A 19,309-nucleotide genomic window follows, 5' to 3' on the forward strand; every position below is an offset into this window, starting at 1 on the left:
AGAGTCATATATATATGAAAATATATAATATATATTATGGAAAATAAAGACTATAAAGAGTCCTCAACATTCACAAAGGGAATAAGAATACCATGTTAGTGGGATCCGTGGAATTTTCTAGTAAAAGCAATGATGGGTGTGAGTAAGCTGTGTTGAAGTGGGGGAGCAGGGGTGAAGAACAAGGATAAAAAAAATTGAAGAATAGAATTATCTTTCTATTTCTGCTCCTTTTAATCCAGGTCATGGAATACATTTGCTCGAGCATTTGGAGTTTGGTAAATTTGAAAGTAGGAAATTGTTTTTGATTATTATGGCTAAAGCGGAGAATTTCACAGTTGTGTGAAGAGTATGGTAGGAACGTGGGACAGCCTGGGGGTGATGTTGGTGAAGACCAGGAACAGGGACTGTGGGAACAGGAAGGAAAGGATAGATGTGAGAGCGAAGGTACAGAATGTCAGGGTTGGTGGCAGGCTGTGTGATGTAGAACAGCTTGTATGGACGGCAAACGGGGTGACTCTTCCCATATCCAGGGCATGTAGCTTTGACCCAGGACACGAGTTCTTCCTTTGTGGAAATCAGCATCTCTGGTCTGAATGTGCTTCCCACAACCCAGATCTACACAGTGAGGCTGAATTCTCATAGCAGCTATTCCTGCTCCTATGCAGGAGCTCAGCGGGAGCCTATTAACCCCTTCCTTGCTACGGGGACAGCACTCGGTGCCATTTTTGAGCCCTTGTTGCAGAGAATCCGCTGGCAGCTTGAGGTTGGATTTCTCAGTGGCTTGACCTGTTGCAGAGAAAGCTTTGTTCCTGATGTCACCCTATTTGAAGTGGTTTACGACAGCAGCCCAAACAGAGATGGAGGACCTCTGAATGACTCCAGGCCTTTTCTTTGACAGTATCCAGAAAGCCATCACAGACCGAGTAATATTTGCTCATGAAACACTATCTAGGCAGTGTATTGTTATTTAAAAAAGAAAGCTTCAATGGAAAAAGAAAGGAGAATTTCCTATATCTGGTATAAACCCCACACATTGGGTCTGGGGTGCTTTTCTTTAAACATCACTACAATTGTTTATGAGAGCATGAGCCAGAGAGCATGCTGGTTTGTAGAGGATGAGAACCCAACTAAGATTTTGCCCAAGCTAGAGTTTATATTCAGCCAAGAAAGGAGGCCAGCACCACCTGCATGGGGGTGTAAGCACCTGCCTTCAGGGAGAGGAAAAAGGAACCGGAGGAGATAGTTGGCCAAGGCCAATGAGGAAACTGCTGCCACAGGACCGAGCCTGAAACATGAGTTGTGAAGACCACAGAGAGAAGCACACAGATGGGAACTGAGAGGGCTGCGGCATTTGGAGCAGAGCTAGCAAAAGGAAGATGCTCGGGTGACCTTAGAGAAAGGAGTTTCAGAAGTTTGTAGGGCTGAACCCATGTCCCATGAGACTATCTGGTATGAATCAGCTGGAAATATGAAGGGTTTCTGGATGGCTGACCACCTTTAATGAAAAGATTTATTTTTGTTATAGTTGCTCTATTGTTTTGTTATGAAAAATTTAGTATATATTGGAAAAAAAGGGAAAAACCCTACAGGTTTGCCACTTTCACAGAAATTGGGAGCTTTTGTAAATATACTCTCTGTCTCCCTCCTGTGCACACGTGTCCTCTCCATGTCCCTCTGCGCACACGTGTCCTCTCCATGTCCCTCTGTGCACACGTGTCCTCTCCATATCCTGTGCACACGTGTCCTCTCCATGTCCTCCTGTGCACATATGTCCTCTCCATGTCCTCCTGTGCACACATGTTTTCTCCATGTCCTCCTGTGCACACGTGTCCTCTTCTTCTCCCTCCAGTGCACACGTGTCCTCTCCATGTCCCTCTGTGCACACGTGTCCTCTCCATATCCTGTGCACACGTGTCCTCTCCATGTCCTCCTGTGCACATATGTACTCTCCATGTCCTCCTGTGCACACATGTTTTCTCCATGTCCTCCTGTGCACACGTGTCCTCTTCTTCTCCCTCCTGTGCACACGTGTCCTTTCCATGTCCTCCTGTGCACACGTGTCCTCTCCATGTCTCTCCTGTGCACATGTGTCCTCTCCATGTCCTCCTGTGCACACGTGTCCTCTCCATGTCCTCCTGTGCACACGTGTCCTCTCCTTCTCCCTCCTGTGCACACGTGTCCTCTCCATGTCCCTCTGTGCACACGTGTCCTCTCCATGTCCTCCTGTGCACACGTGTCCTCTCCATGTCCTCCTGTGCACACGTGTCCTCTCCTTCTCCTCCTGTGCACACGTGTCCTCTCCATGTCCTCCTGTGCACACGTGTCCTCTCCATGTCCTCCTGTGCACACGTGTCCTCTTCTCCTGTGCACACGTGTCCTCTCCTTCTCCCTCCTGTGCACACGTGTCCTCTCCATGTCCTCCTGTGCACACGTGTCCTCTCCTTCTCCCTCCTGTGCACACGTGTCCTCTCCATGTCCTCCTGTGCACACGTGTCCTCTTCATGTCCTCCTGTGCACACGTGTCCTCTCCTTCTCCCTCCTGTGCACACATGTCCTCTCCATGTCCTCCTGTGCACACGTGTCCTCTCCATGTCCTGTGCATATGTGTCCTCTCCATGTCCTCCTGTGCACACGTGTCCTCTTCATGTCCTCCTGTGCACACGTGTCCTCTCCATGTCCTCCTGTGCACACGTGTCCTCTCCATGTCCTCCTGTGCACACGTGTCCTCTTCACCCCCTTCAGCGTACACATGTCCTTCCTGTCTCTTGATTGCACACATATGTCCTTTTCCATCCCCTTCCTGTGTACACCTGAAGTTCTCATATCATTCCTTGTCACGGCTCACCTCGGCCAGCAAGGAAGACGAGACAACCGGAGCTCTTCTTGCTAGCAGTTTATTCAGGCCCTTGTTCTCTTTCTCTCTCTCTGGGCAAACTTCTCCCAGCCCTTAAGTAGGCATGGGCTACCAACCCCGTATTGCCAGGTGGGAACTGCCCATAGGTCCACGCATATGCAAGCAGCTGACAATCATTGTGTGATAATAGCATAAGTCAGGTCTTAGCCATAGGAGTTGATTATCAGATGCGGCTCCATGCAGCTCGCTACAGTTCCCCCTTTTGTTTTGTAAAGCAACAGGTAAGAGTAGAAGTCTGATCTCTGTTAAAAATGGAACATGTACTAGTGTCTGTCCAGGTGTCATCCGCTCAGAGAACACAAGACCTATCCGGTGTCTTTTTACAGAGGTGGGAGTTAGACACCAACCCACATGCAATCAGACTTGCTCTTCTTGAGGCTGATGTATGCTTGCCCCAAATGCAGTGCACAAGCCCCGCATCCTGTGCTCGCTTACATCTCTAGTCAAACTTGGGGAGACTGTCCTGCTTCAGTGGCCGTGAAGGCCTGAATGATCATAACTGCACTGCCATGTTGTGAAACCCTTATGTGACAAATGCACCATAGGCATACCAGGGAGGCAAGCACCATCAAGCCTGCCAGGGCTCCTATTCCTGCCCACTCCCTCAGATGATCCATGGCTGTAGATGATCCAGGAGGATAGTCCTTCTGCCAGGCTGGTATCCATGCGTGTGGAATCTGCAGTCACCATCGCCACTCGCTGTGGTAATAAGGGCGGCATGGCTGCGTCCCCAGCACCCCGGCTGTCTGCTCTGCTAGCTTATGCCCCGAAATAACAACACACAAACTGTATTCATTTAAACACTGCCTGGCCCATTCTCTTCTAGGCTAATTCTCACATATTAATTTAGTCCATTTATAATCATCTGTGTGTAGCACCCCAAGGTGCGCTTACCAGGGAGATTCTAGCCTAGTCCATCCTGGGTCGGAGCTTCATCCCGGGAGCGGGGCATGGCGTCTCTCTCTGAGGCGTCTGCTCCCGAGAGAGCTGTGGAGTCTCTGACCTCACTTCCTCTTCCTCCCAGCGTTCTGTCCTGTTTTCTCCTCCCACCTATCCTCTAACCAATTAAATGGGCCAGGGCAGTGCCTTTATTAGCCAATGACCTTCCTCCATCAACTCGCAGCTTTTCCAATTGTTTCTCGAATTCACCAGACCAATTACCTAAAAGACAGCTAGACAATTCTTTAAATTTTTCACATCACACACAGCCCCAGATAGTTCCATTTACAGCCAGGCTGAGCCAATTGCCAGAGGACATCCATCTGAGTCATGGCCACAGCCGCGGCTGTGCTTGCGGCAGCAGCAAGGGCAGTCAAAACTGGTAGCAGAGGGGCCAGCACAGAGGAGAGGAAGGGGAGGCAATCTTGCTTTTCCCTCCCTGGCTTTCCTCTCCCTGCTACTGTCATTAGGAGTGGCTTTGCCATGACCCCAGGAGCAGTCAGAAACCACTGCTCCTTCAGCAGTCCCCTAAATAACATACCCCAGCTGCCATACCCCCGTGGCTCATTTATTCCTGTCAGCTGAGTGCATGGAAGACACCTTCTCCCTCGTGCACCTCTTTGACTTCCCTAGCAGCCCAGCTGATCCTGCTTCTGCTCTGAAAGGGCCCCGCTTAAACCATGTTTTAGGGAATTTGGGAGTTGTCAATCTATCTGGCTACTTCCTGCTGAGCGGGGACGTTGCATTCTTACGGGTTTTTACTGCAATTTACTGCCATTTTCTAGCCGAGCTCGGACTCAGGTCACGGCAGCAGGGGAGAGGTGGAGCGCGGTTGTGCTGCCGCAGCTGCTCACACTCCACTGCAAACTCAGGAGGTCTCGATAATTCAAACCACATAAATATAACTCCCTTCCTTAGCGTACCTTGTTCGGCAGCAAAATTCAGATTTCTACCAAGCTTGTCCCAGGATGACACATTAAGATTGCCAGAGATGGCAAACCAAGAGGCAATTGTGTCACATTCAACAAAAATCCTCTCCAATGTGCTCCGTAACAGCTCGTTAAGAGCCAGAAAAATCAGGTGTGATGTTGAAGCACCCGTTCTAAAATCCCATTCTTTCCTTTAGCTTCACTTTGATCCGTCCGCTTTAGTCACGGCCCTATTACCCCCACTCTCCCTTCTTCTACTGGTGAGAGCGGAAAACCCGCTTTTTCGCGGATCCCCAGCCTTTACCTGAGGACTTTCCGGTGCACCCCCTGACTGCAGCAAGTTCTGGGCTCCACGGAGAGAGGTTTGGAGGTTCCCCGTACGGGCCACCATCTGTCCCTGTACGGGCCACCAACTGTCACGTCTTACCCTCGACCCGCAAGGATGACGCAACACTGGAGCTCTTCCTGCTGACAGTTTATTCAGGACCTTTTTAACAATTGTATCTCTCTCTCTTTTCCCCTCTCTCTCCCTGGGCAAACCTCTCCCAGCCCTTAAGTAGGCATGGGCTACCAGCCCCATATTGCCAGGTGGGCACTGCCCATAGGTTCACGCATATGCAAGCAGCTGACAATCATTGCGTGATAATAGCATAAGTCAGGTCTTAGCCATAGGAGTTGATTATCAGATGCGGCTCCACACAGCTCGCTACAGTTCCTGTGTTTACATGTAAGGTAGTTAGATTGAATGCTCAGGGTAGAGTCTGAGAGTGTGTGTACTAGACTCGTGTTTCCGTGTGGTCATGTATTTATGTCTGCCTTTTAAGGTTATGTGATCATTCATGTATCTCTGTACCAGAAATAGGGAACATTATAGGAGAAAACTGGAAATGGGATGGCCTGAAACTAATTTGTTGTAAGAATTAGGGAACAGAAAGAATTGATAGTCTCCTATAAAAAGCCATTGGCGCTGTCCTATTTTTAGGTTTCCTAGTGACTCAGCCCTATATATGGTGCTCAATTATTTTCAGTCCCGAGGATGAGTAAGTTTGCTGCATAAAGCTCCTTGTTACTAAGGAGCCACACTGGAGATCCTGGCCCTGCAGGGAGCTACCCTGAGTGGGGACTCCTGGTACTGTCATTCGGATGCTCCCTTTATCTCTGCAGTCAGTGCCTCCCTCTCTCTTCTCTGCATACCTAATTATGTAATAGTGTCATCCCTTCTCCCACCCGCTCCTTCTCATGAGAAAAGAAATAAGGTCTAGCCTGGGCCAAGCACACACAGCCAGAGCTGGTTGGATAAGCATTGCTCTGTGGAATTGGCACTGTAGGCTCTACCTGGCACAGGGGCTTATCCTCTCTGAGTCTCTTTTCTCAGATTTATTCTTTGCTTCCATTCCAAAGGGTCCGAAGCAGAGGCAGCCAAGGCACTGGGGAATCACAGGGTGGTACTAACCCAGGGAACACTGTTGTATTTTGAAAAGGTTTTCAGATCCCTCACAAAGTCGTGTCTCAGCACACATGTAACGCTTTCTTTTGTTGTGTGTTTAGCCCATGAATGTTTTCTTTACACTTTTTAACAACATTTATTTTGGGGATCAATATGATGATGTCCCTATAGGGGAGGCTTGGAGAAGAAATTATGAGAAAGCAAAACAAACGCTCAGGGAAAACCCCACCTTCACCAAGTGAGCCGGGCACAAGACCCACACCTTTCCTTCACTTGCTTTCACTGAGTTGTGGGATTCGTTTTGTTGTTGTTGTGGGGCTTTTGTTGTTTGTTTGTTTGAGACAGGGTCTCGTTATTTTGCCTTGCTGGCTTAGAACTAACAGTGATACCCTCGTCTCACTCTTCCTGAGTTCTGAGAATCAAGGCACATGCCACTATGCCTGGCAGAACTGTGTGTTTGTCTGTTTGCTTTTCAGGTCTTTTTGTAGAGCCCAGGCTGGCTTCTTGCCTCAGATCACAGGGTGCCAACTCTGTCGTTTTGTCCTACCACACCTAGCTTCCAGAACTGTGCACCACAAATGTTCATATGTTATCAATAAAGTTAGGTAATTTCATAGATAGCATTTCATAACAATGTTGGCCCATGCTTTAGGAATGGGTTCTTCCATACCTGTGCCTATGTGGGGGCATTTTTATATTTCACAGAAGGATTCTGTAAACATTTCTGAGTAACTTTTGACCACATTTAAGATTATTTCCTTGGGAACAATTAATCATAGGCGTCAGTCAAAAATGTGAGAATGCTTGTGGAACTCTTAAATTAAATTGAAATTATTGTTTGTACTTCTTAATTTAAAAATTTTTCTTGATACAAAAAATTTTGACAAAGATTAGTACAAGGTAGATTTTTAGTCATTGTTTTAAGTATTTTGTATTTGTGTTTTCAATTAACTATTTTGATATTTCTTTTAAAAAGCTCTAATTGTGTGTGTGCATATGTGTGTGTGTGTGTGTGTGTGTGTGTGTGTGTGTACACGTGTTTAAAGTACATGGGTGCAGGTGCCTGCAGAGGCCAGAAGAGGGCACTAGATTTTCTTGAACTGAACCTACATGCCTCTGTGAGCCCCTCCCATGTGGGTGCTGTGAACTGAACCCTAGCCCTCCATAAGGGCAACAGGCACTTTTAATCGTTGAGTGATCTGCCCAGCCCCTAATCACTGTAATTTGTATTTGCTATTGAAATTGTTCTATTTCCGAAAGAGTTTTTCATTGTGGACGACTCAAAACTCTAGATAACTGAAATGACTTAGAGAAAAGCCAACCACCTTCCTTTGCACATTAAACACACACATACACACACACACACACACACACACACACACACATGCACCCCTCAAAACTGTTGGGAGCAGTGAGACCCCAGATCATGAATTTCTTGTAATTCCCTGATCTGAGTGCCTGCAGCTGCTCTGAGCACGAGACCTTCAGGAGTGTGGTTTCTGGTGGGTTTGGCTGGGGCGTGGCTATCTCTATATAATCTGCTCCTGAACACAATAAAGGGGGCATTTTTGGGGAATTTAAGGATGACCCGTGTCGCTGTCTCTCTGTCTGTGTGTGTCTGTGTATTTTAACCTCCAGCTCCCTCGCCCGAAGCTCGCGAACTGGGTAATAGCGCACAGAGCGCAGACACAGGGGCGCAGTGTGTGACAAAAACAAGTTAGATTTGTATTTTCAGATATTCTTCACGATTATTGAAATGACTATAATTCCACTGTAATATAATTGTATTATGTATTTTAAACCAAATGAAAATAAACCATATATTTTCCAAGAGAGGAGCTAGAACAGATGACTTTTGTGCTGTGGGCTTAGCTTTATCAGACAGGCAGTTATAGGTGTTTGGCTGTGTATGTCGCTTTCCCCCCTCCTGCAGAAACCATATTCAGGCTTTTATCTTACATTGGTCTAGGAACTCATGACTGAATGATTATTGTGATTTTGTAATATCCATCTGAGCTCATTGTCTCTGCAACCAAGCAAATGCAAGGTGTCTCTCTGAGCGCTGTTGTTCTTTACAACCAACAGCCTGTGGTTAGCATAATGTTTGCTCTATGCTCCTGCAGACATTTTATCACCAGAATTGAAGTTTGTAAATATTAGTCTATTGATCTTTTCTTCTCCTCTGGCGAATATCATCATTCCTTGTTGCATAGGTAAAGGATAAAAGTAAATCCCCAGGTAGACCTGTGGACCCATTCAGGGATGCAGAAGCATCTTCCAGTATTCAAGAAAAAGTATGCATGTTAGTATTTCCATCCTCTCCAGAAAAGAAGGCTGGAGTTTACAGATTTTGTTCAATAGTAGAATGCTTGCTTAGCAAGAGCATAGTGCTGGGTTTAGTCCCAGCGTGGTTGGAGGTTGGAGGGGGTCTAAATGATGATGAGGGAGGAGAAAGGGGAGAGGAAGGGAGGGAGGGAGGGAATGAGGAAGGGAGGAATGGAGAGAGAGAGAGAGAGAGAGAGAGATTGATTGATTCTGATTTCTTCTAAGGTCATGTGGCATATTTCTGCTGTCTGCTTTTTGTGCACCTTGAATTAAGAATTACTTTTCTATTGCAATTTATTTTGGATCTTTTCATGTAATCAATAATTCTTAAAGTAGCATTGTTCTGCACATCACAAGCCATGCTCCTTCAGACAGTTGCCTACTTTTAAGTGTATGTGCCTGTTTAAATACTGTCACAGTGCTCGTGTCTGTATTTTCCTCACTGCCTTTGAAGGCTTGGTTCAAATCCTATTGAAACCCCATCAACCCACACCATTGATACGGGCAGACTCAGAGCATCTAGCCATAGACGAACGATCTCAACTGAGACAAGGCAGCAGCCCCAGAAACAATTTTCATTTTGAGCACAGACCAGAAATTATCCGCCAAACTAAAGAAAGCATTGCTCATCAGAGAAAACAAACAGAATTCAGGATCTCCCCAGCTGGACACTGACAACATCTGCAGAGTGTTCCAGAACTCTCTGGTACATGCGGCGCAAAGACCAAAGAAACCAGGCACGTCCAACCCCATGATGAGCCAGGTGCTGAGACTGACGGGCGGAGGATGGAAGTCTGCCTGTGCAGTAACCCCACAGGGAAAACAGACATGTTTGCGTGAGTGAAAGTCTTAGCAGGGAAATGAAGAGTCTCAGGAGAGAAATAGAAACAGTGGGAAGCAGCCAAGTGGAAACTCAAGAAATAAAAAGTCTAGTTCCCAAAATTCCCCAGTAGGTGATGAATCTGTAAATGTAAACTCTTGACCCACACGAGGACAAGTGTGAAGTCTTCCAGCTCCTTCCACTTGCACTGATGAAGTAGAAGCAGATAGGGCAGTTTGCTTCATCTGGTAGACCTCATCCTTGGTAGCCTCGAGGAAGCCAGATTGGTGGTATGCACAGTGAAGGGAGAGACTTGAACTAGGCTGCAGAGGAGGACCCTGGTTCCTCTGTCTTTGGTGTGACCCTCTAATTTATGCAGCTAGTGTGTCAGGCCTTTGGAGAGCAGCTCTGTGTCTGTCCTTGGCTTTCTCTGCTGTGAGGCCCTGAGAGTAGTTCAGCCTCTGGTGTTTCTGTCCTCTTCCCTGCAGAGCCGAGTGTGGGCTGAACAAAGGAGCAAAGCTTCGATCTGACCACCACTGTTCCCCTTCTGACTTTCTCTCCGAATTCTCATGTCCGTATTGCTAATGCTTTAAGGGAGATTTATAAGAAATCGTATTAATTCCTGCCACATTACTTACTATGATGGAAGAATATTTACTATTTTAGCAATCAGGTTGTATATACTCATCCCTAAAAGTGAACATATCGGCCATTATAAACGGACCTGCCTTTTCTCACCGATCCCTACTTTTGTGTTAAACATTTTCCTCAACAACCTCAATTACCGAGTTCATCCTTCAGGATGATTCTTGTGATATTCATCCCTAAGCTTTCTTCCCTGGAAAGTTATTACACATATTGTAATGTATCTGTTGACTCTTGATCGCTCTGCTGTGCCAGCCTTTAGCTACTGAACCACGAGCATCTTAGGTCCTGCATAGTAAATGACTCTATCAGGTGTCCATCCCTCCTGACATTCTGTAAGGTTTATGTGACAAAAGGAAGACCAGCAAAGGTATGGCTCCTTGTGGAACAATAGACCCAGGGAGAGAAAGGGACTAATGTTTTTGGTGTGTGTTTATGATCAAATGGCAGGGATGTCTTAGGTAGAAGTGCTTAGAGAGGGACCTTCCTTGTGGAGCTTATTGCCTGCTGTTGCCACTAGATGGCAGAATCTTCGCATAGTTTTGCACACACTCCCTGGGCCTCTGAGCAGAGATGAGAGCAGACAGCAGGTTAACGCCAAGCCCCTCCCTAGTTCACTCATGTGAGTCTGATTCAGTTTGGATAAACCAAACAGCAAAGTTGCTTTATCCTTTGTTTGTAAGGGATGGGACGGAGGAGAGGGAGGAAATATATCTTACATGATATCACACACATTTAAAACATTTAATACTTTATGAAAACGTGTATATAGTATTCTTTTCTCTGTTAAAATAACCAATTCCGTCTCTCCTGGCTGCCTTGTTCAATACCCATCTCAGCGATAAACGTTTTTCTTCTTTGTAGAATGCAGTGCTGTGTCCTAGATACAAATCTTTATATACATTTCTCAGTTTACTTTAAAATCAACTGGGATCTTGCTTGCTAACTAGGTGTGTATGTCTGTCAAAACCCCTGGCTGGTATGGAGAACTTCAATGGCGACCCCACCTATGTGTTTAGGGCAAAGACATCTCCAGCAATGGCAGGCTGTTCAAATGACACTGAATAAATGGGATGGCCACAGGGAGAGCAGCTTGGTAAACACCACTGATTTGAGACATGCGGCAGAACCACTCCCCAAACCCATACTTTATCAAAACATCTGGACAGATGTGGAGAATCTGGTGGCTTCTGAGCCGGGCCTGTCTTAGGCATGTCACTGGTCACTGGGCAGGCAGATGTCCTTCCAGGGAAGTTTATTTGTGCTACTTCTGGCCATATATAAGGATATCTATACTTATATCCACAGAAACTGTGGTCTCCCAAATCAGGGATTTGGAATCTCTCATTACTTTTATTTTTGAAGAATTAATTGTATTATTTTAAGTTGTGTGTATCTGTATGTACCTGTACGTGTATATGTGCCCACAAGTGTAGATGCCTGTGGAGGCCAGTGGTGCCTGCTTCCCTGGGGTTGAAGTTACAGGCAGTTGTGAGCCTTGTGACGCGGGTGCTTGTAATCATTATTTTTATTGTGATAAGCCACACAAAACAGCCACCTAGAAGAATTCATTCATTGCACTCACAATGTGGTATACCAGCACCCTGATGCCAATAACCATTGTACTTTAGCTTTTCATTTTGATATAACTTCAAATTGGAGAAAAGGTATAAAAATAGTCCAAGAAGGAAATCTTTCATAACTGTCAACCAAATGCACCCTTCCCGTTCCATTGCTCATTCATTGGTTGGTGCGTTCTGCCTTTGTGTCTCTGCATGTGTGCATAGACACGTGCATTCTCCTCCACTCTAACACTTTTGCAGGCATGGTGAGGCCCTGGGCCTTGTGTCCATAGACACTGTGGCTTACACTTCTTTAACAAGGCCAGTAGTACAGTTGTAAACCCTGAAAATTTACGGTTCATACAATACTCCGTCTTTCTCAAATTTCACCAAGTGTCACTCACATGTTTTTTCCCTGGTGCAGGATCCTTCTGCACTCAGTTGCTGTCAGAACCCACAGAACCGATTGCCTTTGTGTTCCTCGACCTTGGTGTGTCCTGAGGAGTGCGGCTCACTGCCTGTTTTGCTGATGTTCAGGCTTCTACTGTATCTTAGGCTATCCTTGCTCTGTGGAATTGTATCTTGATTTTCAGTATTAACTTTGTAAACATTGTTAATCATACAGTTCCTCCAAAATTCTGTTGGGGTGACATTTCTTAGTTTTACTGTGTGAACCTGTTCTACTCCCATGGGCTGCAGCAATAACAGATTTAATTCCCCAGGAGCACATTGAGAATCTGCAGCTTAACTTTGTATTCAAGAGTCTGTAACCAGAGTTTTATGACATCAGGACCCTTAGGCAGAATGGAAAGGTCTGCCATGATGCATTCTGGGTAAAGCCACTGTTCTTTGTGTGTCACTGCGGAGTTTGCTGTTGCTGTGCTCACCTCTCAGATACTGAACGGGAGTTTGCGGTGAGAGTGGTTGTGAAAACTAGGCCACGCCTTCAGTGGGACACGAACTCCTGAGGCCCCGGCTGGGCTCCCATCTTTCCAGGGCAGGATGCATCACTGTGCACCCCACCCTTCAGTCTGACCTTCCCCCGCCAGGCAGGGTCCTGCTTCTACCTGGGAAGAAGTCGGTTGTTCCAGTTCTGCTTTGCAGCTAATTTCTCGTGACTTCTTTAGGTCATTATTTTCTAGCTGACACCAGGAGCAGGCTCTTGAGGAAGTGGCATGGCCTTGCATTCTCCTCTCCAGCCCCTCACCCAACCCCTCCTAAATATTTGCTTCTTCTGACCCAGCCTGATGAATCTGATAACAGCTTGGCATGAAAATGTTTCTGCTCTTGTTGTTGAGGATTAAATGGCATGGACAGACACGCCACAGCTGTTTGTTCCTCCTAAGGAGGAGTTCTCTGCTGCTTTGAACTCATGCACGTTTATTTTGGAATTGATGTGTGATTAGCTAACCCCTTACATAAGAAGAGAACTAAGGCTTCAGCTGAAGGTTAAAGCTCTGTTGCATTGTGAACCACAGGTTAGTTTCCCTGGGCTTCCTACCAATGCTTACCTTTCCTTTGGGGATTCCAACTGCACTAGCTGCCACATCTTCGTCTCCTTCCACCCAGACAAGCTCCTTGTGTTTCTTTGTCAGCAGCGTGTGCTGCCTTCTCATGAATTCTGGTCAGGTGTCTCAGAAACTGTTCTTCCGTTTGCGTTTAACTGATATTATATCATGATTAGACTCCAGTTAGGTTTTTTTAAGGAACAGAGTAGAGGCAAAGGACCCTCCATCACAGCATGAAGGGATGTGTGCTGTCTCTTGATTTTTAACACTGTTCTTATGGTCTTCCTGTGCTCTGTAGTTTGTGGTTCAATTGCTATTTCTTTAAAGTGAAATACTGAGTTCTGCTTTTAACTCTCTGTATAAAATGGGGGACAGTCCGAGTCAGGATACAAAACCAGAGTGTTGCTTCATCTGCTCCGAGTTCTTTTGCAAACTTTAACCTCTACCTGAAAAGCATGGTTATATTATGTTGACAAAATATACCAAGTCTTGAGTGCTCCTCCAGGATTTTTAGGGTGATTCTCGGTGGATTCTGAGCTAAATTCCTACAAAAAGCACAAGAGAAGTGAAGTGATTTTCAGTATTAGTTAACGTTCTCCAGGACGCAGGAGTGAGCGAGAGGAGCTAATTATCAGGAGTTGCTTACACGGGTCTTAGGAGTTTCTCACCTGCCTCCTACAAGATGGAAACCCAGGACAGCTCATTGTCATGGAAGGCCGGGGCACAGAGAGCTGATGGTCTGAGTCCAATGAACCTGAAGTCTGAGAAGTCGGAGCCCGAGGGCAGAAGACCCATGCTCTAGCAAAGGCGAGTGTAGATTTTGTTTCCCTCCACGTTTTTCATTCTCCTTGAGTCTTTACTAGACTAGATGGCAACCACCATAATGGGAGGGTCACCTACTTTACAGACCTATGAAGGAAGTGTGCTTAACCAGATGAGGGCAATTACATGGTCTACTCAAGCTGACAGCCGAAATTAGCTGCTGTGTTCTGAATGTTCCCCTCCAAATCAGGTTGAAATGCGATTGCCATCGTAATGGTATTAAGAAACGTGACCTTTGTCAGGTGGTAGAGGCGGCACACGCCTTTAATCCCAGCATTCGGGAGGCAGAGGCAGGTGGATCAAGTTTGAGGCCAGAGAGAATTCTTGGACGGGCTCCAAAGCTACACAGAGAAACCCTGTCTCGGGAGAAAAAAAAGTGTGACCTTAAGGAAGTTATTCAGCCATACAGACTCCACTCTCGTGAATGGATTAGGGGGATTATTGAAAGAGTGGCTTAGTTATCACTGGCGTGGATGCAAATAATATGGTAAGGCCTCGTCCTTCTCTCTACCACATGCTCTGGTTCTTCACGCAACACAGCCTTTGGGACAGCCCTCACCAGATTGATCTTGAACTTCCAAGTCTCTGGAATATTGGGCCAAATTAGCTTCTATCAATAATAATGTATTCAATCAGTGGCATTTCCTTAAAGGAACAGAAAAAAAAAAGATGAAGACATTAGCCATCCCATTAACCATTCTACTAGAGCCAGCCTTCCAGTTTCTGACTTCCCATCCAAGTGACCCTACCGGCATTGATTTTGAGAGGAGGAAATTTATTTCTGTCTGTGAGTTGTTCTGGAAACTGATTTTAATCAAATATATATATACCCCAGAAATAGAAGTAAAATAGGTATGGATTTATATCGTTTCATTCACTCATGACTCCTCTTGGCCTTCGTATACACTGAATATTAAACAACAAGTCAACCTAAAGGGCTGGAGGAGCCCACGCACTTTCAGGACTTAGTTCCCCAGCGGCTCAGTCAGCCACACATTGGCAGTGCACCTTGGACAACTGTCACAGCGATGTCCTCGGCACGGGGACGGGAATGAAATAAAACCCACAGCAGAGGAAAACAAATATGGGTAGGCTTTCAAAATGAAGCTACTATTTAGAAGGTCACCTTTGTTTATTTCCTAAGGTTTCATTCCGCTTATGGTTCCTGGCACGCTCTCAAAATTAGTGTGCTGTAACTTGAATATCACTAATCATCTATGCTTCCAATTGGAAAGGAAAATTAATTTGCTCTGTTGCTGGGGAACGGTGGTACCAAGCCCTGTTCCCGTGGTGCTCCTGCACCCTCCTTGCTCTGTTGTTCTCGCTTGCTTGGTGAGTGGTTCATAGCCAGTGCTATGGTGTCAGGAGAATTTGCCGGCTACATATGTGCAGAAGGCTTCCAGGCAGGGCAGAGAAAAGTAAGTTTATATACATCAGCCCCCAGTCTTCCTTAGATCAGGCTGTGCTTAGAGGACTGACCATTCATCAAAGTACCCAGCTGGAAAGGCGACCTGTGATTCCTTGAGGCTTTTCATTTCAATCCCATTGAGAACACTTCCTCCTGTTTTCTACCTGATTTTAAACATACTGGTTATGTCTGTTTCTGTGTGGGACCCCATCCCCCCTGAAATATGTACCCAAAGTGCTCCCTAAATATTTTCTGCTGCTATAGCAGCTCTATGCCTTGTCACTGAGCTGTGCATTCCCACTGATTTATCAGAATCATTTGGCATAAACTATACATATTTCTGAAGCCATGAAATATTTTCTTTAATTTTTCTTGCTATTTTTGTGTTTGTACCAGTAGCAGCGACAAGACAATGATTGGTTCTAGGTTTCCATTGCTATTTTTATTCTCCGATTCTTTCTAGGTTTTATCATCACCAGGAGAAATTATTCTGTTTTACTAGACACACCATGTCACAGTGTTTTCTTGTTTTTGTTATTCCCAGTCACCTTAAGAAGTTGTTCCCGTCGTTGAGTTGATGCATTGTCATACATCTTGATATTTAAAAAATATTAAATTTATGTTTAATCACGTGCATATTGCATGCCTGTGTGTGGTGTCTGCTGAGATCAGGAGAGGGCTTTAGATTCCCCAAATCTGGAATTACAGGCAGTTATGAGCTTTCCAGTGTGGGTCTTGGGAACTGAGTGTGGATCCTGTGCAGGAGCAGAAAGTACTCCGAGCCATCCCATCTCTTCGGTCCAGCTTTGATGTTTTTACTTATTCGATATATTGTGGTTCTGTGATTTTCTATTTATAAACGCAAGTCAACCAAGCATGTTTGCTCTTAACAGCTTCTCTTTTCCGCGTGGATTACCTGGGTGTTTGAAGATGTTCATGGCTCTTAGTCTGGCTGTTGCCTTCTGCTTTCTTTGTTCTTTAGCAGTGTCTTCCATGGAAGGCCTTTGTCACCGCCAGAGATCAGGAGATAAGCAGACCTTCAGTCCGGAAGCAGTCCTCTTACGTGATGCCTTGCCGTTCTCAGGAAGTTCTGAATAGGAAATGGCAGTGAAGGGATCGTGTCTGGGAGTCTCTGGGGAGCTTGTGCAAGTACAGAGTTGTAAAAGGCCACCTTGAAATTAATGTATGCAGCTTGCTGGACTCTCCCCAGAAGTTCTTTCTGGTAAAATAAAAATCGTGTATTCTCTCCCATTGCAAGCCCTAGAAACTAGCTTTGTTCTCTGCTCTGCCATTCCAAATACTACTCAGAGGTTGTATGTCTAATCTGTCACCTCCTGTCATTAACAGTCACTTTCAAACATCACAGGCGAACTTCCAGTTAAAAGCATGCCCACTCTTCTGCACTGAGACTGGAGATGCTGTCCATTCTAATGTGAGGAGCCTGGGCCGTTTGTTGGCTTTTGAGTTGGTCGAAGGGAAGAGGGGGAGCAAAGGTTTGAGAAGTGTTTGAAGGGACTCTGTGTATGGGTCTGTGGCAGGGCAATTGGACCAAGCAGCGATTTGGTTTCCCTCGCCCTGGAGGGAGGACTTGCTCCAAGCCTGACAACGCCTTCCCTGATGTACCAGTGTTGTCGTCCCGTTCCAACTGGACAGTGACATTTGCTGGACCATTTTAAAGCAGCGTGGGCAGTGGCCAGTTTGTATTGTGAGATGGTCACTCCGGGTGACAGCCTGCTGTGAAGCCCAGATTAAAAGTTTGGAAGGAACAAACACTGATATGCTCACCCTCACATTCTCCCCCAATCCCTTTCCCTTTTCCTCCTTGTTTTTCCTGCTTCTGAAGTGTAATGTGCTGTTTTCGTTTTCCCTGTCTCCCTGTCCTCCCCACTGCCTTGCCGTGTGTTCCCTCTCCTCTGACTTTCCCCACTCTGCCGTGTTTGGGGGCATTCTTAACCCATCGGGGAAACCAGTTTAAATCTGAAGTGTTCTAAGGCAGTGTGATTTTTTATAGTGGAAAACTATAGGCCTCGGGGATGGCATTTAGAGGCCGGTGACAGAGGCGAGACTGCCGTGTGTGGCCCCGTGTGAGCGCTTGTAGGGTGATAATGCAGTGTCTCAGGTGGACTCGACTGTATTGTGGGCCAGCTGATTTCATTTTAGCCGGATGCTGACCTCTCTCTGCCACGTAATTATCAGTTTTTCAGCTGTAGATCATAGCTTGTCTGCCGTTCAATGAGTAGAACCAGGTGCTAGGGTCAGGAGTTTTTACCCAAGGGACCCAGTGGGCGCACACACCCTTGGACATCTAGCCAGCAATGCCATTTAAACTCAATTGCTTGATGCTGGATTACGAGAAACCTGACATTCGTCCCCAGACAGCTGCTCAATGCAGATGGCTGATGAGCTCCGAAGCTTCAGGCTGACATGTCCAGATGCCCAGGGGTAAACTGATCCTTTTCTTTTTAGGCACAGTGTCTGTGCTGACTCTTTAGAAAACAATCACAAGCCATTTCAGTTTCTTTTCCAGCTGAAGCTTAGGGCCTCAAGTTTTGATGATTAAACCGGATTGCTAATATCTTTCCCCAGGCATCATAAACAAAAGTAAGCTTGCCTCCTTTCGTGGGTGTCTCAATGAAGTGGGACCTTTTAGTGTTTATACTAACAACAGAAAAGTGAGCTGGTTGGTGACACCCTCACGGCGGGAATGGCATGAAGCCTGGGATGGATAACTCATTTTCTTGAGATGTGTATGTAAGCTGGGGTAAACTGGGCAAGGTTCATGACAAAAGATTTAAGCCATTGGTCAGGGTCTCACGCACTTCATTAAGGAATTGGGTAAGTGCTTCCAACAGATGCAGGACTGGAGTGGAGCTGTGTGTTACAATCTTTTTTATATCTATAAGGTTTTATAGATGACACAAGCTAGGTCACTTATGTTTCACCAAAAGATACGCAGATGTGACTCTCACCAGCGTCCTCATTAGAGTGACATCGTCTTTAAGCCCTGCGTGACAATCCCCGATTCACTGCCGTGATTCCCAGGGAAGACAGGATAACCTGGAAGTCCAACGACTTCCTTAAGATCATCCAACTGTTGGATGATTACCCAAAATGGTTCACTGTGGGAGCAGACAATGTGGGCTCCAAACAGATACAGCAGATCCGCATGTTCCTGCGAGGGAAGGCTGTGGGGCTGAATGGCAAGAACACCATGATGCGGAAGACCATTCGGGGGCACCTGGAAAACAGCCCAGCCCTGGAAAAACTGTTCCCTCATATCCGGGGGAATGTGGGCTTTGTGTTCACCAAGGAGGACCTCACTGAGATGAGGGACATGCTGCTGGTCCATAAGGTACCAGTTGCTGCCCATGTTGGTGCTATTGCCCCATGTGAGGTCACTGTGCCAGCCCAAGACGACCTCTTTTTTTCCCCAGGCTTTAGGCATCACCATTAAAATCTCCAGGGGCACACTGAAATTCTGAGTGATGTGCAACTGATAAAAACTGGAGATAAAGTAGGAGCCAGTGAAGCCACGCTGCCAAACATGCTGAACATCTCCCCCTTCTCCTTTGGGCTGATCATCCAGCAGGTGTTGGACAATGGCAGCATTTACAACCCGGAAGTGCTTGACATCACAGACCAGACTCTGCACTCTCACTATAGGGTGTCCAGAATGTTGCCAGTGTTTGCTGCAGATGGGTTACCCGACTGTTGCTTGCTGCCACACTCGATCACCAATGGGTCCAAGCAGGTTCTGGCTCTGTCTGTGGAGACTGAATATGCCTTCCCACTTGCTGAAAAGGTCAAGGCCTTCTTGGCTGATCCATCTGCATTTGTGGCTGCTGCCCTTGTGACTGCTGCCACCCCTGCTGCTCCTGCTGCTGCTGTTACTGTAGCCCCCCCCCCCCCCCCCCCCCATTCAAGGCAAGGAAGAGTTGGAGGAATCAGATAAGGATATGCGATTTGGTCTCTTCGACTAACCCTCTCAAA

The 19,309-nt window shown here is 46.3% G+C and overlaps 1 protein-coding gene and 1 pseudogene across 4 annotated transcripts in view; both read left to right on the forward strand.

Moving 5' to 3' along the window:
- Positions 1 to 19,309, forward strand: part of Elmo1 (engulfment and cell motility 1) — a 535,377-nt gene that overhangs the window by 222,492 nt on the left and 293,576 nt on the right. The window lies entirely within an intron of this gene.
- On the forward strand, positions 4,443 to 19,299 carry LOC121443928 (annotated as a pseudogene).

This window comes from Microtus oregoni, unplaced genomic scaffold (genome assembly GCF_018167655.1).
Source record: "Microtus oregoni isolate MIOR12 unplaced genomic scaffold, Mior012 000115F_ref0000277, whole genome shotgun sequence".
Taxonomy (NCBI): domain Eukaryota; kingdom Metazoa; phylum Chordata; class Mammalia; order Rodentia; family Cricetidae; genus Microtus; species Microtus oregoni.